This window comes from Meriones unguiculatus, chromosome 20, assembly GCF_030254825.1.
Source record: "Meriones unguiculatus strain TT.TT164.6M chromosome 20, Bangor_MerUng_6.1, whole genome shotgun sequence".
Lineage (NCBI taxonomy): Eukaryota > Metazoa > Chordata > Mammalia > Rodentia > Muridae > Meriones > Meriones unguiculatus.
In genome coordinates this window covers 18,133,514-18,157,738 of record NC_083367.1, presented here as the reverse complement: position 1 = coordinate 18,157,738, position 24,225 = coordinate 18,133,514, and positions in this window count along the sequence as shown.

Below are 24,225 nucleotides of genomic sequence, written 5' to 3'. Positions count from 1 at the left end.
TGATTATTCAGGGTCTGAGCAGTCTGCCCAGTATGACTCATGGCTAATGCCCTGGTGGTAGCTCCAACAGCCGTCAATGAGATGGTAGTAACAATGGTGGCTGTAGTTCCAAGATCCCTTTTCTGTCTGAAGAGAGTCATAGCGTGAGGGGCATCAATGGGGACAGGCAGCCAGTGAGGCATGCGAGTAACCAGGGCATACCTAACTTCACTAGCATTCCAGCATTGGGCAAAAAAGCAAGTATCATTACCACAATTACTTGGCTCTATCTGGCTAATAATGAATAAAAATGGGGGATATAGACAAACAGGTGTGGGCTTATAGGAAATATTATGAGAAGCCTTAACCCCTCGTTGGAACATCCTGCGTCAGTTCTAGAACTAGCAGTGGTGGTGTCCGAGGTCTGAGTAGGTTCAGGAGACCATTGCCCCCAGGGGCGAGACGTGCTCCATGCCAATTGACTAACTCCATGTTTTCCTCCAATTTTGAATGTCATTTAAGGTTCTTAAATTATTTTTTCCCTTTTTTCTTAAATTTTTCATCAATTACACTTTATTCATTCTGCATCCCCCCATAAGCCCCTCCCTCCTCCCATCCGAATCCCACCCTCCCTCCTCCCTCTGCTTGCATGCCACTCCCCAAGTACACTAATAGGGGAGGTTCTCCTCTCCTTTCTGATCTTAGTCTGTCAACCTAGGAACCTACCACAGAGGGCCTCTGAAAGCCTCTGCCCTTCACACTATCAAAGCAGATGCTGAGCCGGAGGGGCAACTGTTGGGCAGGTGAACGGAATTTTAGGTAAGAACTGGGAAATAGTAAGAGCTGGAGAGGACAGGGTCTCCACAAGGAGAGCAACAGAACAAGAAAATTTGAACACAGGGAACTTCCCAGAGACTCATACTCCAACCAAGGACTATTCATGCAGAAAATATTTTTAAGAAAATCATAGAAGAAAATTTTCCCAAGGAAAATTTCAACAAGAGGACATCACAATTTTTGAACATCTATGTACCAAATATGAGACCACCTACATTTGAAAATGAAACATTATTAAAGCTGAAATCACACATTGATCTCAAAACCTTAATAGTGGGAGGCTTCACCACTCCACTCTCACCAAAGGACAGGTCATCTTGTCAGAAGAAAAACAGGGAAACAAGGGCACTTACAGAGGCCCTAAATCAAATGGACCTAATAGACATCTACAGAACTTTCCACCAAAAATCAAAAGAGTATACCTTCTTTTCAGCACATCATGGAACCTTCTCCAAAATAGACCATATAGTTGGTCAAAAAGCAAAACTCAGAAGATACAAGAAGATTGAAATAATCCCTTGTATCCTATCTGACCATCATGTTCTAAAGGTGGACCTCAACCACAACAGAATCTGCAAAAAGCCTGCACATACATGGAAACTGAACAACTTGCTACTCAATGACAGCTTGGTTAGGGAAGAAATAAAGAAAGAAATTAAAGACTTCCTAGAATTCAATGAAAATGAAAGCAAAACATACACAAACTTATGTGACACAATGAAGTCAACTGATAAGAGGAAAGCTCAAAGCACTAAGTGCCTTCAAGAATAAATTTTAAACATCACATACAAGGAACTTACAGGCCCAACTGAAAGCTCTAGGAAAAAAACAAAACAAAACAGATACACCCAAGAAAAGCAGACGGCTGGAAATAATCAAACTCATGGCTGAAATCACTCAATTAGAAACAAATAAAACTATTCAAAGAATCAATGAAACCAAAAGCCGGTTCTTTGAGAAAATCAACAAGACAGACAAACACTTAGCCAAACTAACAAAAAGGTGGAGAGAAACTATCCAAATCAGCAAAATCAGAAATGAAAAGGGGGACATAACTACAGACACTGAGGAAATCCAAAAAATCATTAGGTCTTACTACAAAAGCATTTATGCCACAAAATTTGAAAATCTAAACAAAATGGAGAATTTTCTTGACAGATTCCATCTACCTAAATTAAGTCAAGATCAGGTAGAAAGATTGAATAATCCTATATCCCCAAGTAAATAGAAGCAGTCATCAAAAGTCTCCCTTCCAAAAAAAGGACAGGGCCAGATGGTTTCAGTGCAGAATTCTACCAGACTTTCAGAGAAGAGCTAACTCCAATTCTCTTCAAACTATTCCACAAAAAAAGGAGAAGAAACACTACCAAACTCATTCTATGAAGCTACAGTCACCTTAATACCTAAACCACACAAAGACCCAACAAAAAAGAAAACTTCAGACCTATCTTTTTCATGAACATTGACGCAAAAATACTCAATAAAATACTTGCAAATCGAATCCAAGAACACATCACAGATATCATCCACCATGACTAAGTAGTCTTCATCCCAAGCATGCAAGTATGGTTCAATATACGGAATCCATCAATGTCTTCCACCATATAAACAAACTAAAGGAGAAAAACCACATGAACATCTCTTTAGATGTCGAAAATGCATTTGACAAAGTCCAACACCCATTCCTGTTTAAAGTCTTGGAGAGATCAGGCATACAAGGCACATACCCAAACATAATAAAGGCAATATACAGAAGCCTATAGCCAACATCAAACTCAATGGAGAGAAACTTAAACCAATCCCACTGAAATCAGGAACAAGGCAAGGCTGCCCATTGTCTTCATATCTCTTCAACATAGTGCTTGAAGTCCTAGCTAGAGCAATAAGAGAACTACAAGAGATCAAGGGGTACAAATTGGAAAGGAAGAAGTAAAAATATCACTGTTTGCATATGATATGATAGTATACCTGAGTGACCCCAAAAATTCAACCAGAGAACTCCTTCATCTGATAAACACCTTCAGCAAAGTGGCTGTGTACAAAATCAACTCAAAAAAATCAGAAGCCCTCCTGTATACAAAAGACAAAATGGCTGAGAAAGAAATTAGGGAAACAAGACCCTTCACAATAGCCACTAATACCATAAAGTACCTTGGGTGACTCTAACCAAGCAAGTGAAAGACCTGTTTGAGAAAAACTTCAAGTCTCTGAAGAAAGAAATTGAAGAAAATATCAGAAGATGAAAAGATCTCCTGTGCTCATGGATTGGTAGGATTAACATAGTGAAAATGGCCATTTTTCCAAAAGCAATCTACAGATTCAATGTAATTCCCATCAAAATACCAACACAATTCTTTACAGACATTGAAAGAAAAAAACAACAAAACAAAACAAAACAAAAAAGTCAACCTCATATGGAGAAACAAAAAATCCAGAATTTCCAAAACAATCCTGTACAGCAATAGATCAGCTGGAGGTATCTCCATCCCTGATATCAAGCTATACTACAGAGCAATAATAATAAAAACTGCATGGTATTGGCCTAGAAACAGAAACAAGGATCAATGGAACCTAATAGACGATCCAGAAACAAACCCGCACATCTATGAATACTTGATTTTTGACAAAGAAGCCAAAACCATTCCATGGAAAAAAGACAGCATCTTCAACAAATGGTGCTGGACCAACTGGATGTCCATATGTAGAAGAATGAAAATAGATCCATATTTATAACTCTGCACAAAACTAAAGTCTAAGTGGATCAAAGACCTCAACATAAAACCAGACACATTAAATCAGTTAGAAGAAAAAGTAGGGAAGACCTTAGAACTCATTGGCACAGGCGACTACTTTCTAAACAAAACACCAACAGGCTCTAAGATAAATATATAAATAATTTATATTAACAACAATATTAATCAACAATAAATAAAGGGGACCTAATGAAACTGAAAAGCTTCTGTAAAGCAAAAGACCCTGTCTTCAAAACAAAATGACAGCCTACAGACTGGGAAAAAAATCTTCACCAACCCTACATCTGACAGAGAGCTAATATCCAGTATATATAAAGAACTCAAGAATTTAAAAAGCAACAAATCAAGTAATCCAATTAAAAAATGGGGCATGGAGTTAAACAGAGAACTCTCTGTAGAGGATTGTAGAATGGCAGAAAAACACTTAAAGAAATCCTCAACGTCCTTTGCCATCAAGGAGATGCAAATCAAAACTACCCTGAGATTTCACTTTACACCCATCAGAATGGCTAAGATCAAAACTCAAGTGACAACACATGCTGGAGAGGTTGTGGAGAAAGGGGAACCCTCCTCCACTGCTGGTGGGAATGTAAACTTGTACAACCACTCTGAAAATCAATCTGGCACTTTCTCAGACAACTAGGAATAGCGCTTTCTCAAGATCCAGCCATACCACTCCTAGGCATATATCCAAAGATGCTCATGTACACAACAAGGAAATTTGTTCAACCATGTTTACAGCATCTTTATTTTTAATAGCCAGAACCTGGAAACAACTCAAATATCCCTTGGTTGAGGAATGGATACAGAAATTGTGGTACTTTTACTCAATGGAATACTACTCAGCAATTAAAAATGAGGAAATCATGAAATTTGCAGGCAATTGGTGGTACTTAGAAATGATCATCCTAAGTGAGGTATCCCAAAAGCAGAAAGACACACATGATATATACTCACTTATATAGACCTATAAGATAGGATAAATAAACTGAAATTTATACCTAAGGAAGAAAAACAAGAAAGACGACTCACAGAAAGATGACCAATCCTCACTTAGAAAGACAAATGGGATGTACATTGGATGTAGGAGAAAACAAATAACAGGACAGGGGCCTACCACAGAGGGCCTCTGAAAGACCTTATTTAGCATCAAAGCAGATATTAAGACTCATAACCAAACCTTCAGCAGAGTGCAGGGAATCATATGAATGGAGGGGGAGTTAGTAAGACCTGAAGAATACAGGAGTGCCACAAGGACCAAATATATCAGGGCACAGGGGTCTTTCATGAGACTGACACTCCACCAAGGACCATGTATTGATATAACCTAGAACTCCTGCTCGGATATAGCCCATGGTAGCTCAGTGTTCAAATGGGTTCTCTAATAAGGGGAACAGGGACTATTTCTGACACGAACTCAACAGCCAGCTCTTCGACACCACCCCCCCAACACACACTGAGGGAGGAGCAGCCTTGCTAGGCCACAGAAGAGGACATTGCAGCCAGTCTTGAAGAGACATGATAAGCTAGGGTCAGATGGAATGGGAGGAGGTCCTCCCCTATTAGTGGACTTGGAAAGGGGCAGGGAGAAGATGAAGGAGAAAGGGTGGGGTGGGACTGGGAGGGATTGAGGGAGGGGGCTATGACTGGGATACAAAGTAAATAACCTGTGATTAATATAAAAATAAATAAATTTAAATAAAAAACAATTTATTCAGTTTATATCCCAGCTGTAGCCCCCTCCCTCATGCCCTCCCAATCCTGCCTTCCCTCCCTCATCTCCTCCCATGACCCTCTTCCAGTCCCCTGATAGGGGAGGTCCTCTTCCTTTCACTCTCACCTTAGCCTATCATGTCTCATCAGGACTGGCTGCATTGTCTTCCTCTGTGGCCTGGCAAGGCTGCCTCCCCCCAACCCCCTCTCAGGGGGGAGGTGATCAAAGAGCCAGCCACTGAGTTCATGTCAGAGATAGTCTCTGTTCCCCTAACTAGGGAACCCACTTGGATACTGAACTGCAATGGGCTACATCTGTGCAGAGTTTCTAGGTTATCTCCACGCATGGTCCTTGTTTGGCATATCAGTCTCAGAAAATACCCCTTTGCCCTTGAAACTCCTACATGAAAAATTCTCCAGGAATGATTATCTTCATTGGCCAAGTCAGAGATACACTGTTGCAGGCAGCAGAGTTAACTTAAGTTCATGGTTTATTGCCATTCACATAATCATATTATGTAAGTAGACCAGTTACAGCTTATTGAATTTCTAAATGATACAGAAAATGAAGTGATCAAAACATTGCTTGGGGTTATTGCTAAAGCCACTGTAGAGAAATGCTGCTGCATGTTATTGAACTTTAACATAAGAAAGCATTGCTATACACACAAGACAAAATTATAACAGAGAATTGGAGAGCAGACAATTAAACATACTTTGTGATAATAAATCTACCCTCAAGTAGCTAGCTCTAAGTAGTGTTTCTTCCCCTGTTTCCATTAATAGTTGATTTTCTGGTCAGGTGCACTATTGATTGATTTCCACTGAAGCCATTTCTTCCTCATTAGCTTCCCAAACTTTTCTTTGCCTCAATTTTTCTCAGACAAAAAGACCCAAAGATTATACAACTTGTTGCTTAGCAACAATCTCATTCCTGTAACTGTAATGGTTGGGCTTTCAATGTCAACTATATTGGCTGGAGAGGTCAGGTGTTTACCTATTTACAGTGTTTTTATTTTTCTTTTGTTCTAATTATTAAAGATATTTATTCATTTTAAATAAGAATTTCTAACACAAATAAACTCAATTTTATGATACATAGATGTACTAAGAATGGAAACTCATTTATGACTCTTAAATATGTTAGAAATCTATTCTGGCTTGAATTAAAAATAAGTAAGGCAAACCTGCTTTTTTTCATTCATAACTTTTTTAAATTTATTTTTTATTAATTACACGGTATTCACTTTGTATCTCCCATAAACCTCCCTCCTTCCCTCCTGATTCCACTCTCCCTCGCCCTTCTTCACACATTCCCCTCCCCAAGTCCATTGATAGGGGAGGTCCTCTTCTCCTTCCTTCTGATCTTAGTCTATCATATCCCATCAGGAGTGGCTGCATTGTCATCTTCTGTGGCCTGGTAAGGCTGCTCCCCACTCAGGGGGAGGTGATCAAAGAGCAGGCCAATCAGATTATGTCAGAGGCAGTCCCTCTTCCCATTACTACGTAACCCACTTGGACTCTAAACTGCCTTGGGCTACAGAATTTTTAACTGCCACAGCAACAAATCTCTGGAAATACCCATGAGGAACTTCCTAGATTAGGTCAATTAATTTTTGAAGATCTGTCTTGAATGTGGGTAGCACCACTGAACGTACTAGAGGACTGGTAATTGAAAAAGGCTAACATATTTTTAATTGTTGATTAAATCATACTTTCTGGGCATCTTAATGGAAAAACAGATTTGTACTTTTAGACTAATTCATACACTCATTACAAAGGATTATGAGAACTTACTTTACACTTGACATGACATATAAACTGAGCTTATTTCAAGCCACATATTTAACAGTTTTGATTTTCATAGAATTTGTACCCAAAACTTAAAATAATATATTGAAATTAGATGCTTAGATTGTTTGCTAATTAATGAAAGCCAATGATACATATACCTCAGTTAGTGTGAAACTTAAAAACATACTTTGGTTCAAAGGTTTTCTTCATAATAGCATGGATTCTTTTTTTTTTCTTGCTTTTTATTTTTTATTTTTATATATTTATTTATTTTTATTTTTTATTAGTTACATTTTATTAACTCTGTGTCCCAGCTGTATCCTGTTCCCTCATTCTGTCCCAAACCCACCTTCCCTCCCTCATCTCCTCCTTGTCCCTTTCCAAGACCACTGATTGGAGAGGACCTCCTCCCCTTTCATCTGACCCTGTTTTATCAGGTATCTTCAGGACTGGCTGCAAAGTCCTCCTCTGTGGCCTAACAGGACTGCTCCTCCCTTGGGGAATGGGGAGGTCAAAGAGCCTGCCATTGAGTTCCTGTCAGAAATAGTCCCTGTTCCCCTTACTATGGGAAACCAATTGGTTACTGAGCTGCCACGGGCTACATCCTAGCAGAGGTTCTAGGTTATATCCATACATGGTCTTTGTTCGAGTGTCAGTCTCAGAAAAGACCTGTGTACCCAGATATATTTGGTCCTTTTGGAGCCCCTATCCTTTCCACATCATACAAACTTTCCCTTCTTTCATATAATTCCCTTCACTCTGCCGAAGGTTTGGTTATGAGTATCTGCTTTGATACACTGCTAAGTAGAGTCTTTCAGAGGCCCTCTGCAGTAGGCGCCTGTCCTGTTGCTTGTTTTCTCCTATGTCCAATGCACATCCCATTTGTCTTTCTAAGTGAGGGTTGATCATCTTACCCCGGGTCCTCTTATTTAGCAAAATGTTTGAGATGGGAGAAGGACTGGCTCTGTTTTAAATAATCAAATTGTCGCCATCAGGCTTGTATTTTGTTCTTTCATGTGTGTTTTGTTTTTCTTTATGTATTTATTCAAATAACTTGTTTTTCAAAAATATTTGCAAGTAATAGTTGATCTTGTTTGAGTTGCATAAACTGTAAATATTAATCTTATGTACTCATAGAACACTGTCTGAAAAATGAATACTCAAAGTGTGTTTTTGCATTGTATTATCTCTGAACATTATATGAGTACATTTCTAGCTTTGCCATTTCTAGATGTTCCTGACTCCATTCAGACAGGCATATTCTCTTCTTTATACTTTGTGTAAAACAGTACATGCCTCTCAGGGTATAGATAAAGAATCACATAAGATGATATATTCAGAATAGGGGATACTGGGTTTTAAAAGGAAAATGAATAGTAGAAAAGTGCATCATAAAATTATGTTTGGCTTAAAGCAGCATAACTTAACTTAATATAGTTCTTTAGATGAGAAGTTCAGGATTTATCAGTCTTCCTAATCCCAAATCACAGCCCTGACCAGCTGCATTTTTTCTTCTCTGATAAAGAGTTTCTCTGTGTGGCTACATGTGTCCTGGGTTCACTTTGTAGAACAGGCTGGCCTGGAAATCACAGAGATCAGCCTGCTTCTGCCGCCCTACATGCTCTAATTACAGCTGTGAGCCACTGCTCCTGGCTGCTGCATTCCTTTTTGATTATGACATTAAAAATATTTTCCAGGCTCTACATTATTCCTGAATAACTTTTCTTTCACTTTTTATCTCTGACTTTAACAATGATTCTCTTGCGTCTCTGTGCTGTTTTCAAGGGTGCAGTAATGGCATTGCATCAGCTCCAAAAAGCTCATAGTGAATTTTTTCACTGGAAAATTAGATGTTTAGCAATCCCACAGTACACACTTCGTAATTCCATTTTCTTGTTTAGTTTGAACATAGTGGCAATGTTTTTTCTTTGTTTCTATACTTTCTTTTATTTTTATATTATTTGTCCTTTCTGCTGGTTTTTTTTTTTTTGGTATCATCTTTGTAAGATCTATTTTTATTCTTCATTTGATGCATGATTTATGTGTAAGTATGTTTATGCCATATGTGCTGGTGCCTGGGAGAAAAAGATAGAGCATCAGATCTTCTGGGCCTTGAGTTACAGGCTGCTATGAGCTTCCTAATATGGATGCTGTGGTCTAAAATCAAGTCTTCTGGAAGAAAGGCCAGTGATCTTCACAGCAGAGAAATATCTCCAGCACCTTAGATATCTTGAAATTCTTAGGAAACCTGAGATTGAGTATAAAATGTTCTTGATTGTCAAGGTAGTATAATTAATGGAAGAGGACACAGATAAATTGATAATGGTAAGTATAGGCCTACTAGGTATTACTTACTCTTTTTCTGACTAATGATGTTAGGTCTGACTTTCGTGGTAAAAATCTTATAATTTTACCAAAGTAGATACAATAGATCACATATTTTCAATGTACTTTCTGGGAATGTCAACTCTTCTGAGACATTAATGTTCTCTATCTCTTTTTCTCATTTTTGAAACTCAAATATTCATATATGGAGGGTAATTTAAGCTAGAAACCAGAAATTTATTAAAAATAAACTTTATTAGCAATATAGCCTTAATTTATTTCTTGTTTATTTTTTACCATTGCATATACAGTATTAGATTTATCCATGAATTATTCATACATATTACTCTTATTTTATTTCCAAGAAAAGAATGTGCATGTTATTGTTTTAGCACACATATAACTAGTGTGGTCCTTAGGGAATAGGTTGGTAATAGACATGCAATATAGGATAAACATATTAAAATCTGTACACCTAAAGAAGCTAAGCAAAAAGGAGGACCCTTGGTAAGATGCTCAATCCTCATTCAGAAAGGCTAATGGGATGGACATCAGAAGAGGGAAAAAACAGGCAACAGGACAGGAGCCTACCACAGAGGGCCGCTGAAAGACTGGACCTAGCAGGGTATTAAAGCAGATCCTGAGACTCAAAGCCAAACTTTGGGCAGACTACAGGGAATCTTATGAAAGAAAGGGGAGACAGAAAGACCTGGAAGAAACAGGAGTTCCACAAGGAGAGCAACAGAACCAAAATATCTGGGCCCATGGGTCTTTTCTGAGTCTGATACTCCTTCCAAGGACCATGCATGGATATAACCTAGAACCTCTGCATAGATGTAGCCCATGGCAGTTCAGTGTCCAAGTGGGATCCATAGTAATGGAAATAAGGACTGTCTCTAACATGAACTCACCTTGATCACCTCCTCCTGATCGGGGAGCAGACTTACCAGGACACAGAAAGAGACAATGCAGCCAGTCCTGATGAGACCTGATAGGCTAGGGTCAGAGGGAAGGGGAGGAGGACCTCCTCTCTCAGTGGACTTGGAGAGGTTCATGAGAGGAGATGAGGGAGGGAAGGTGGGATTGGGAGGGAACATGGGAAGGGGCTACAGCTGGGATTCAAATTGAATAAACTGTAATTAATAAAAAAATTAAAATAATATTTCAAAAGAGAGGAATTCTGTGGGCAAACTTTCAATTTACTAATGTATAAAATGTTTGCTTGGGAATTTTGTGTTTGTATTTTAAGTACTGCACGCAAGGCTCACATTGAAAAATATTTTGGCAGTTAAAATGCTTTATTCTCTTCCTGATAAGGTACTTTATAAGAAGGTTAGAGAGTTGTCCTAGGGTGTTATTTATTCAGATCAGTCTTAGATATGTTCCTATATTTTATCTAAAAAATGTTCGGAGGTCAATAATGCTATGGGTTTAATTTATTTTATTTTAATACCTATGTACTTCCTGAGGGCATAGAAGCCTCTAGAAATAGTCATAAAAACTTAGAAATTCTGGGAATTTATTAATAATGTATGCATATGCTGAGATCCTGGAAATAAGGCCAGTGTGCTTTGGAGGATTTAGAATTCCTCTGGGTAATTTGTTTCCTAAATAATATATAGCTTAAAAAATTCAGCCCACTAAAGTATTAACATTTTCATCAGCTTTTAAAAAATTAGGTTTTCTGAAGGCTTTGAAGTCATGAAAAAATAAAAGTAGAACTTTAAAAATGTTTTGAAAAACCAATTAAGAATTTCTTCATCAAGCATTATTTTTTCTTTTCTTTTCTTTTTTATTATTAGTTATATTTTATTAACGCTGTATCCCACTCTCTCATTCCCTCCCAATCCCACCCTCCCTCCCTCATCTCCTCCCTGTCCCTTTCCAAGACCACTGATAGGGGGGGACCTCCTCCCCTTTCATCTGACCCTGTTTTATCAGGTATCTTTAGGACTGGCTACAAAGTCCTCCTCTGTGGCCTAACAGGACTGCTCCTCCCTTGGGGAATGGGGAGGTCAAAGAGCCTGCCATTGAGTTCCTGTCAGAAATAGTCCCTGTTCCTCTTACTAGGGAAAACCAATTGGTTACTGAGCTACCATGGGCTACATCCTAGCAGAGGTTCTTGGTCCTTGGCGGAGTGTCAGTCTCAGAAAAGACCCCTGTGCCCAGATATATTTTGTCCTTGTGGATCTCCTACCCTCTCCACATTATACTAACACCCCTTTCTTTCATATGATTTGCCTGCACTCTGCCAATATGATAAACTTAATTAAATCTGTACACCTAAAGAAGATAACAAGAAAGAGGACCCGGGGTAAGATGATCAACCCTCACTTAGAAAGACAAATGGGATGTGCATTGAACGTAGGAGAAAACAAGTAACAGGACAGGAGCCTATTGCAGAGAGCCTCAAAAAGACTCTATGTAGCAGTGTATCAAAGCAGATACTAAGACTCATAATCAAACCCCCAAGCATACTTTTTTTTTAATTTTTATTATTAGTTACATTTTACTAACTCTGTATCCCAGCTGTATCCTGCTCCCTCATTCCTTCCCTTTCCCATGGTGCCTCACTCATCTCTTTCCTGCCCTTTTCCAAGTCCACTGATTGTATTCTTTTTTAATGTTTTATTTTTAACTTTATTTATTTGTTTTTTATTTTAATTTTATTTTTATTAATTATAGTTTATTCACTTTGTATCCCCCTTGTAGCTTCCTCCCTCCTCCCTTCCCAATCCTACAATCCCTTCCCCTTCTTCACCCATGTCCCTCCCCAAATCCACTGATGGGAGACGTTCTCCTCCCCTTCCTTCTAATCCTAGTCTATCAGGTCTCATCAGGAGTGGCTGCATTGTCTTTCTGGCTTGGTAAGGCTTCACCTTTCTGAGGGGGAGGTGATCAAAAAGGAGTCCAATCAGTTCATGTCAGAGACAGGCCCTGTTCCCATTACTATGGAACCCACTTGGACACTGAACTGCCATGGACTACATCTTTGCAGGGGTTCTAGGTTATCTCCATGAATGGTCCTTGGTTGGGGGATCAGTCTCAGAAATGACCCCTGTGCCCAGATTTTTTGGTTCTGTTGCTCTCCTTGTGGAGCTCCTTTCCCCTCCAGGTCTTTCTACTTCCCCCTTATTCATAAAATTTCCTGCACTCTGCCCAAAATTTGGCTATGAGTCTCAGGATCTGCTTTAATACCCTGCTGGATCCAGTCTTTCAGAGGTCCTCAGTGGTAGGCTCCTATCCTGTTCCCTGGTTTCTCTCTCTTTGTCTTTATAAGTATCAGTCATTGAATAAATATAAAAAAATCTACAAAGTTAATAAATTGTAACAAATTTTAAAAAATAAAAATATATTTAAAAATTAAAATAAAGATGAATAGAAGAAAAAAATAAAAAATCTATTATATGCTTAAGAATATTGGGAAGGGTGGAACTGAAAGGGGAGGAGGGAGGGGACTACAGCTGGGCTACAAAGTGAATAAACTATAATTAATATAAAAAATAAAAATTTAATTAAAAATATTACATTTCATGTAGGACCTTGAGGAATTTGAATTCAAAGAAATGTTGCTAAAAGTATCCTGGAATGAGTACAGAAATCTAATAATAGTGTTTCATGTTGGGACTTTCATGTATGAAACAATGAGGATATGAGAGATACCAAGGAGGTGACAGAAATACATTGGTTCATGAATGAGAAATCACTGTGAAAGATAAATATGCTTTAAATAAGTCAGAATGGTCAAAATTAATAAATGAGATCATATTATATGCATGTTTTGGTTATTGTGGATATCAGTGTCATCAAGTAAAATGATCCACTCTGCAGGTTAATAAAAAATATATCTGAGCAACCAAGATAGTGAGGCAGCCTTATACTCTTCTTGTATTTTTGATATATTGGGCTATTGAATGACCTGACATGGGGTAGCATGAATTTAGAATAAAGCTTTTCCAAGATTCAGACTTCAAACATTATGAAAATTGAATTACTTACAAATTGATCCATGAAGCTGTTAGAACTCTGATTTTCATGTATTTTACAATTCCCCAGTCTGTTTCAATAGATACTTTATCAATTAATATACATTTTTTTCTATCTCAGAAATTAGAGAACCTGTTTTCATGGTGTGTGAACATATGTAATCACTTCTCCCTCTCTTGGGGTATTTTAGAATTGGAACTTTTTGCTAGTTTCTCTTATTACTGATGCATTGTTTTTATTCCAGTTTATCAATGAAGATTATTAAATTTTTTTTCAGGCACATCCTTGAACGATGCTACTCCTGTCTTTACCAATTTTTCTGCTTCTCATGTTGAAAGATAGGCATTATTCCATATTCCTAAAGTTTGGATTAACCCTGGAATTTAGATGAGACAATTAAATATAAAAATATTCCACCTTCGAGTGCAGAATGTGAGGGGTGGCTCTGTGTCATTTTCTGTCATCTTGTATTCAGAGATGATGTGCAACATATCCAAGCTACCATGCTAGAAAAGCAGTATATGGATAAACAAAACCCTCACAGGGAGACTTCATACAGAAGTGCTTTTAATAAGTTAAAAGTAAGTTTTAACTTGTAAGTTTTCTCTTCTTCAAGGTTTTGAAGTAGAGAAAGGTTTTGTCATATATAAATTCTTTGGCTCATAGAAGTGGGATTTTAAAACTTTTTTTTTTCAATTCAGTTTATTCAGGAACCTTGAACAATCCTCGGACCCTGGGGAAAGCCAGCCCACAGCTTAAATAGCCTCTGGGTAGCCAACCCAGGCGTGCCACGTGGGCAATGCAGATAGGTCCACATACTTGGAAGCAAGCCAGATCCTCAGCCTTAGCCAAATGTGGAATTGTTCGTGACAGAGAGCACTCACCATCAGGAAGGTGGAAGGCAGAAACCAGCTCCATCTTTAAGGCATAGCATTCCGCAGCTCTCTACAGTTCCCCCTTTTTGTTTTAGACGCATCAGGCAAGAGTAGAGGTCTGATCTCTGATATTAGAAATAAATTGGGACTTTGTACCGATGTTCATTTAGGTGTCATCCACCCAAAGAGCATCAGACCCGTCTGATACCTTTTTCTCAGAGGCGGGACCTGGGGCATCAACCCGCATGCCATCAGACATGCTCTTCTCTGGGTCCAAAGCGGCTGACCCTGAGTGCAGTGCTTAGTCTCGCATCCTGAGCGTATCATTTTAAAACTTTTTAATAGTTAGTTCCAATTTATTCTAATATAGTAAGTGTGCAACTGATAAATAAATGAATGTTTCTCCTCAGGTATTTTGGAGTTATAGTGAAGGACACATATTTGTAAATAGGGCTATGGAAAACTGTCAAATAACAGCACTGACTTCGTATGTGGCACCAATATATATTTGGTTGAAGATACAGTGAGAGAGGGAAGGAGAAAAGAAAATGGGAGTACACTGAGCATCATTACCTCCAAACTCAAGATTTTGCAAGACTGCAAAAGGTCAGATTTGATCAACACTGGGAATGATCCCTTCGTTTTTATACTTCTATTAAAATATAAATTTTCGATGCTTAAGCCTCTGAAATTTTGGAACTTTGTTAAAATAGTCTTATGAAAATAACACATGTACTCAAAACATGTTAATGTATATATGCAAACAACTATGAAATGGTGCAATGACTATATAACACACGATTTTATGCTTATAGTTGGTGAGTTATTTTAGATAAGAAATTTCAACATCCCATGTAAATGGTAAATGCTTTTAACCTAACTTATAGATATGTGAAGATTCTAGGGAAATATTTTCCTACAAAGAGGAAAGCTGGGAGACACAATGTTATATCAAAGTCTGGAGTCTCTTGAAGTTTATGTAATCTGCTTACTTTATTCTATTTCTGAGCAGGTCTCCCAATAAAGATTTTTTAAAATCAGCATTATGCTAATATATCTTCATCTGTTCTCACTGAATTATTTTCTCAGCTCTTATATAACTCTACATATGCTCTTCTGTTTTTCCAGTATTTATTTTGGGACTATGGTCAATTTTGATTTTTTATAAAAATACATTAAACTTTTGTTCATTATCTACAGTTTCATATATTATTCCTTCTGGAACTCTGAAAATATCTTTGAAATTGTTTCTTCTTTTGAAATATTAGTCAACATCTATTTTCTAGGAATCGAAATAACACTACATTTAAATTATTTTCTGTCTATCAGCAGAGGAAAATGTCATAATTCTTCTGCTCAACTTTTATTAGTATGTTTTAAATAGCATGTGATACTTCTACCTTGTTTTTGGCTATTGATTTCTAATTTCTTTATATATGTTTAATATTTTGCATGAAAACACTAACACATTTTAATAGTATTTTATTTTATCATAGCTGCAGCTTCATATACTTAGAAGAAACCGGCCTACAGCTTTCCTGTGATGCTTCTTCACCATGACAATAGGGATGCTTTGGCCTTAAGTGGAACCTCCCAGACAATTAAGTCCTAATACCACTTAAGTTTAGGCAGCCATCCTTGAGTATGGTATTAGCATTTTATTTTCTGGGAGGTCTTCATGATCTCTAGTGAGTCAGTCATAAATTGCTTTCCAAGTAAGATATCAAACTGTAAAAGAGATTGAGGGTTTGAAAAGCACTTAAATAAGGGCATGAAAAACTGAGCGTGTGGAATGCTGAATCTTGAGTTTAAGGAAGTAATAAACACACGCAATAAATAGATATGAAAGCTGCTGTCTACAAGCTGTGTCCCAGTGCAGACAGATAAGGGAGAATGTGGGATGGATGAAGAGGTATTCATTAATTTCAATATCAGCAATATAATAATATATCTGAATAGTGAAAATACCACTTAAGAGACTTTTGATTATAATAGTATGAGCAAGAATTGACAGAGATATAATTTCAATGTACATTAAACCCGTATTTAATCAAAAGTATAAATTAAAATCGAATCTAACATCCTAGTTACTCTGTTTTATATTTTATTTAAATTGCTTTCTAATGTCTTTAGTATAATCTGTGCTTCTTTCCCACAAGCTCTTTGTTATTTAGAATGAATAGCAAAGACCTTATCATATTTGGACAAATATGTCAACAAAATTTAGGATAGTAATAAAAAATGAAGTCCATAAAATATATAATTTCTGTTTGGACATAAACACCTAGTCTAATTTTTTATTATGTAATGGTTTATGGTAAAAGCTTGAATATAATAGAAGAATTTTGAGGAAACTACTATGGTAAGTTGAAAAAAAATAGAAAGAAAGACTAGTCAATATTTTTTGAAAGGCTTCTATTATGCATGTTAAACATAGCCCATTCAATAAAGCAAGAGAATATCAATGAGCACATAAATAACATCAATACACAGATATTTATGTGTGTTGGAGCATGCAGAGTGACTACTACCTTAAGTTTAAGCAAATATAAAAATTATGTTGATTTTTTTTGCTTAAACTTATCTCTGATTTCCATGAGTTTATTTATGTCATTAAATTTTCATAAATTTCAATTAACCTCTTTCATAATTACTTTCTCACACAGCTTATAAATTGCATTGACATTTACTTATCTTTTCTAAAGATAATCACTCTTCAAGGAAAATAATGATTAGGGACATTTTATGGAAAACAATGAGTGAAACTATGAATGACTCTTGACAGAGAAAGAGAAGCTAGATAATTGATAATCACTAGCTATTGACACAGACATATAGCTAAGCATATGAGTTTAAGCCAAACAAAATTTGTGAAGACATAGAAAGAATGTGTCAATTTTGAATACATAGTTATATTTAGAGTATTCTATTTCAGGGACAAAAGATAAGTACGTATACATGCAAATTCCTTGTATCACTATTTTCTCTTTTTTGGCACTTGTAGTAGCTCACACAAACAGTTTAAAAGACTATCACATTCATTTGGTGTGTCACATTCATTTCTGAGGCTCTCCATGTGTTTGTTGAATGCTTAGTTATAATGTGAATAAATAAATATATGTAGGCGACAATAATTGAGAATCATATAAGCAGAAATAGGTTAATTTTATCTGGAAAATGTATAAAATCAATTTGTAATATTTTTTAGCTTGAAGATTCCAAGAGTTTTTGTAAATGATTAATTTTATTCCTTTAATATGTATATGTGCTGAATGTGTTAAACATTTTAACTAGCATATTATGAACAACATTTTAAAAGAATGCAGACAGAGAATAAACTTGAGGAACACACACATAATTAGAACAATCACTGATTTAATGTAGAATGTCCTCTATAGGCTCATGGATTTGAATACTTGGTTCCCAGATGGCTGGCTATTTGGGAAGGTTGTATAACCTTTAGAATACAGAACTTTACTGGGGAAAGTGAGCCAGTCAGGGTCAGCCTTCAGAATTTGTAACATAACCACTCTTCCTGTTTACTCTCTATTTCCATATTGTAGATGAAATTTGACAGGCCCATCGCCTATTCCTACCATCAGGTTTTCCCTGTCTAGTGTCATCTCTTCTCCTCACTGACCAACTGTATCCTATAGGAATTGCAATGCAAAATAAACTCAGTTAATTTTTAACTAAGGTATTTTATCACAATGATAAAAAAGGTAGTGAAGATATTTTGTAATGTGAGAACAGCAGTGGGATCCCCCAAATCCACATAGAACATACTGAGGTAGTAGGTGCCAGTAACCTAAGCACTCCCATGGAGAGATGGGAAGCGGATAGAGTGGGATGCCAGGATCTCATGGACGAGCTAGCCTGGCACACACTGCTGAACAGCAGACAATAGGAATAAGGTTGAAGGTAAGAACTGACACCTGAAGTTGACCAACATACACACAAGGAACAAGTTGCCAAAAATTGCAGAGACATGCTCATGCACACATAGATAGAATGAAATAACCACCTAGCTAAAATACATTCTCAGTTCTAGTTAGCCTAGATCAAAGGATAGATTTGAAGAGAAAATTAATTAAGATTAATAGGTAGATGGTAAATGAGTTATGAAACATGTTTCAGACAGATCTTTTCCTTTCAAAGTGTCAGAATATATTATCACAGGTAGCAGATAGTCAGGATGCATAGAAAAAGATGCTTTGCATACATTTTATACATAAATACTTTTATTGATTTTCCTATTGCTATAAACTTGCTCATAGATGAATATACTCCATTGAATAATTATTTTATACTCTCATCTTTGTCTTCATTTAGCAAACAGTGTTATTCATGGCTTTCTCTTCTTCCTTTCTGCTTCCTTAACATATCTACTCTTTCTTTAATTGTTCCCTTCTTTCTTCCTTTTGTTATTTTGTGATTAATTATTTTTATATAGAACGGACTTCCCCCAAAAAAGTTTCCTAGACCTCATTATGTACACTAGGCTAGTATAAAGTCCAAAATAATCCTCCCCCTCTAGCTAAGCAACAGTTGGAAATATAGTTATGAGCCACCATCCCTGATTTCATGGCTCTATTTCTGATACGTTTAAAACATTTTTGCTTTGTACTTTAACAGAATGCATTCTGCCTACAGCTTTGTATTTCCAGAATGATATGGATGGAATTCCACTATCTCTCTGTACCAGATGCTAACAACACGTGAGAGACAGTCTAATATTTACCCTCCGGAAATGACTTATTATTTTGTGCTGATTGGATTGTCAACTTGGCACAAGATAGAGTAATCTGAGAAAAGGGAACCTCAACTAAGGTATTATGTCTTTCAGATTGCATTCAGGCAAGTGTGGGGGGCATTTTGTTAATTAATGGTTGATGTGTGTGGGATGGGCCAGTCCACTGTGGGTAATACCACTCCTGAAGAGTTGGTCCTGAGTGGTATAAGAAAGCAGGCTGAATGAGGAGCAAGCCAGTAAACAGTGTTACTCCATGCCTGTTTCTGTTCCTGGTTCTGGGTTCCTGTACTACTTGAGTTCTTGCCTTGGCTTGATTCAAGTATGGACTTCAACAAGAAGGTATGCCAAATAAACCCTTCTTTCTCTCTCTCTCTCTCGCTCTCTCTCTCTCTCACACACACACAAAAAAAATGTGGTCATGTTTTTTATTAGAGCAATATAAAGTGAACTAGAAGATATTTATACTATATTTATTAGATGTGTTTTAATTTTATTAAATTTTGGAACTTAGTCTTTTCTGATTATAAATAGACTGTGAATGACAGGAAACATGCTATTGTTTTTTATTGTTTTTATTGTTTTTTTTTTTTCAATGAAGTTTATTCAAGAACCTTGAACAATCATCTGACCCTGGGGAAAGCCAGCCCACAGCTTAAATAGCCTCTGGGTAGCCAACCCAGGCATGCCACGTGGGCAATGCAGATAGGTCCACATACATGGAAGCAAGGCAGATCCTCAGCCTTAGCCAAATGTGGAGCTTGTTTCCGCCTTCCACCTTCCCGATGGTGAGTGCTATGTCACAAACATGCTATTGTTTTTTGACTGAAGTCATATAGATTGTAAACTTTAGAATACTCTTTCATCAGATTCTCTGGAAATACTGAACTTACTTAAGGATCTTGTCTGCCTTCATAATGTTAGAACTTGTGGTGGTTAATAATTGTCAACTTGAAGGGATGGAAAAATACATAGGAGATTAGACGTTGGCATGTGTCACTCACACTTTCCAGAAGAATCAACTAAAGGTGAAAGACTCATTCTATTTGTAGGCAACACTATTCCACATATTTGACAGAATGAATTACGAAAAAGGAGAACATTCAAAAGTCCACACTTAGTTTTACCTCCTAACTACCATTATGTGAGCTAGTTTCCTTTATCCTCCTTACCAGGGTTAACAGAAAACTCTAAAAATGTGAGCCAAAATAAATGAACATTTCTTCTTTTACTTAGGTATATCAGGTGTTTTTCATACCAGTTAGAAAAAAATTTTCTGCTTTCTGCAGAAAGACACACGATATATACTCACTTATAAGTGGATACTAGACCTATAAGATAGGATAAGCAAACTAAAATCTGTACATCTAAAGACGTTAAACAAGAAGAAGGACCCGGGGTAAGATGATCAATCCTCACTTAGAAAGACAAATGGGATGGACATTGGAAGAAGGAGAAAATAAGAAACAGGACAGGAGCCTACCACAGAGGGCCTCTGAAAGACTCTTCCTAGCAGTGTAGTAAAGCAAATGCTAAAACTCATACACAAACTTTGGGCAGAGTGCAGGGAATCAGATGAAAGAAGGGGGAGTTAGTAAGACCTGGAGTGGACAGGAGCTCCACAAGAAGAGCAACAGAACCAAAATATCTGGGCACAGGGGTCTTTTCTGAGACTGATACTCCAACCAAGGTCCATTCATGGATATAACCTAGAACCCCTGCTCAGATGTAGCCCATGGCAGCTCAGTTTCCAAGTGCGTACCCTAGGAAGGGGAACAGGGACTGTCTCAGACATGAATTCAGTGGGTGGCTCTTTGATTACCCTCCCCCCTTGAGAGAGGAGCAGCCTTACCAGGCAACAGAAGAGAACATTATAACCAATCCTGATGAGACCTGATTATCTAGGTTCAGATGAAATGGGAGAAGAACCTCCCCTATCAGTGGACCTAGAGAGGGGCATGGGAGAAGATGAGGCAGGGAGGGTGGGATTGGGAGGGAGTGAAGGAAGGGCTACAGCTAGGCTACAAAGGAAATAAAATGTAATTAATGTAAAAATATAAAAAATTAATTAAAAAAACTAATTAACAATAAAACAAACATAAAACAGCCTAAAGATAAGATAGAGGCTATTTTCTTTCAAGATAGTGCATTCTTCCTCAGGGTCTACACTAGTTTATGTTCCAGGAATATTCTCCATAGTCCTGGTCAAATTGCAGCATATCCTAGCCAGGACAGTATTGGGCTAATTAAGGAATGGAAAGAAATGAGACCTGAGAGATCCTAATGAACTACAGCCACGAGCTGTCAGAGGAAACAAGCAGTGCTGATCCAACCTGAAAGTGTTTTTTGTGTATAGTAACAAGCACATTGACAAACAGCCTTATAGATAATCTACAATTCTGAGCTCTTAGGAACATTAGATTTAGATGGCATGCAATATGTAAAAAGAAATGCCAGAGTTGGAAATGCTGATGGCATAAAAATAATAAACAAAAGAGAAGGTGATTTTGTCAATGGGCTGTTTACATTAAATCAGAAGCTTAGCAGTCAACTAAGTCACAGTAAGGTTTTCTTCGTGTAAATTTTACAGAAAGTAATCAGCAATAAGTAATAAAAATATACTCCTGAAAAGCATAGCAACTGTTGACTGATGGTGGCAGTAGGTAGTTATTTTGAATAAATAAGCAACCTGATGTTAGTCAGCACTATACAATCTCAGCATAATTGAGACATGTTAATTATGATGAACACATAGAGAGTGGGTTAAATTTCATAGTGTACATCAAGGCCATGATGACATGAAGAAGCAGATGATTTGTATAGGTGTTTAATAGAAGGCATGCCTGTAAGAAAACTACATTACATCCAAAATGGGAATACTATGTCATATAGTTATGCAAAACCAATCAGGGACAGATGATCAAAGATCTGGGATCCATTCCCTCTTTCGAAGTATTAAAGCCTGTTGTGCATCTTTCAGTCATTACCTAGTTGCATTTACTGAAGGAGCAGCTGTATAACCAACCACCATAGGATAATGATTCCAAAAAGTGTTTTAGAAATGAGCCTCTGCATTTCCTATGCTACCTGAATTATTGCCAAAGAAGAAGATGATTCGAAGTTTAAGGACAAGGTTTTGTACTGGCATTAAATCTTGGGTACTTCATGTGGTAGCTAGCACTTTGCCCTGAGGGGCTGGGAATTAATCATATCCCTGGCAAGCAAACATACAGAGAAAAAAAAGGATCCATGAGAATTAATTCTGGGCACTTGGACTCTGTGACAGGAGAAATTGGCATAGAACTAGAGTGAGGTCGAGACTTGTCCAGACCTCAAATATCTCAATCTTGAGACAGGAAGGAGTAAAATCTGCTTCCTCCCTGTTCTGTGCCTTCATGCCCCAATGCAGGTAGTCTTTTGAGCCCCTAACCTTGCATTCTTGAGGTAGTTATGTAGCCTAGCCCATGGAATGACTCTCCATGCACATGAAGCTTTCCCAGTACCTGAGCTCCACCCAAAACCCCCTACCCATTTCCCCAAGGGAGAGCTATGATACAAAAAGGTCTAACACTAAAATACCTGTATCAGAGCCAATGATTTCCCCTCACACTCACTACTCAGTGGAGATCCTGCAGACTCCTCCTGTCCAACTAAGCTTAGGAACTCCAAGCTCAGCACCTGCATACATTAGTGTCTGTAAGCCCTGAAGGGAAGAAGCTGGCTGCTGGCTCCTGACCAACACATTAATGCATTTTTAGCTTATTCAAATGGATGATATCCTGCTCTTTCTTCCTAAGACAGACATGGTGGACTTTTCTTGCCAGAGGAAAGTGGGGTGATAGTTTCAAATCACCCACCCCTATGAAATAAGCTGGTTGCATCTGTCAGGAGACCAAGGAGTTTATTCATTTTCTTTGTTTACATTAGCCAATCCCTAACTTGCCAGTACTGAAACAAAAAGGGAAGTACTCAACCCTGCTCAAACATAAAACTTCTGTCTTTGCTAGAGAAACTCACACAGCATCTTTGTGTCCTCTCCTTACAGGAATTCTGTCTCTTCATTGGCTTTGGTGTGAGCGTGTGCATGTGTACCTGTGTGCGTGTGTGTGCATGTTTCTTATTTTAGAAGAACAACTTGCATGAGTGATGAGATCCAGCTTTTCTTGGTGTTTTATTGTTCAAAGAGGTAGAGAAGAATAATCAGTTCCTGCCATCCTACATGACCTGGCCATGATGTCATCACTTTGATCTCACTGGAAGATAATGACCTGATGTATAACTTCATAAATAGTATATACCCTTGCTGTGGAACCAAGGGACCATGCAACTTTGCTATGGAACCCAGTAATCAAGGAGATGGATTTGAGATAACTAAGAACAAATATAGTTGTGAGTGTGAAGCTGTGCATCCTGGAGTAAGGATGACCTGTGCTTGAATATCATTGAACCTAAAATTTGGGTTTTTTTTCTCACTCCATTAGAACTACAATGACTGAGATCCTTTCTCATCTGCCACACAAGCACACAAATGGTGGATCTGTATCTTTGGCATATCCTACTTTCATTACAATATCACTTGCAGTGTGATTTGTTACTTTCTTTTGGGTTTTACAAGTGCTTGGAATACTTATATGCAAAATTAATATTTTTTTCCTGTGTGTGTGTGTGTGTGTGTGTGTGTGTTCCATCCATCTAATAAATAGTCATAAGAGCATCTTAAAATTCTCCAGCAAAAGGTTATAAGAAAACTGCACAATGAACAATATATATCAAAGCAACCTAAATCATCAGTTTGTGTGCATGTGTTTCCTGAGCAGTGCTGAGTGACTGTCCACTCATATTTAGAAAGGATAGAATAGAAATTTGGAAGTTAAGAGTGCATAGGACAGCTCATCTTTTCCAATGAAATTAATTTCCTTGTGGCTGGGAAGGTCTGGAAGATTTGCTTGGTGGCAGCCATATCAGGTAGGTGGTAGATACTTGCTCAGATGGGCTCTGGAGACAAGGAGCAGTAGATTCACCCCAGGGTCTAGACATAGCCTTCTCAGGCCAAATGACCCACTCACGCCATCTAGTGCACCTCCTGATGGCTTCTCAGCCCTTAAGACAATATTATACACTCCGGTCTGCAGTCAAAGCTCAAGACTACAGAAAACATTTCAGATTCACAGCCTCAAAGTCCCAATAATTCTAGCTAGCAAAGTCACTTTTG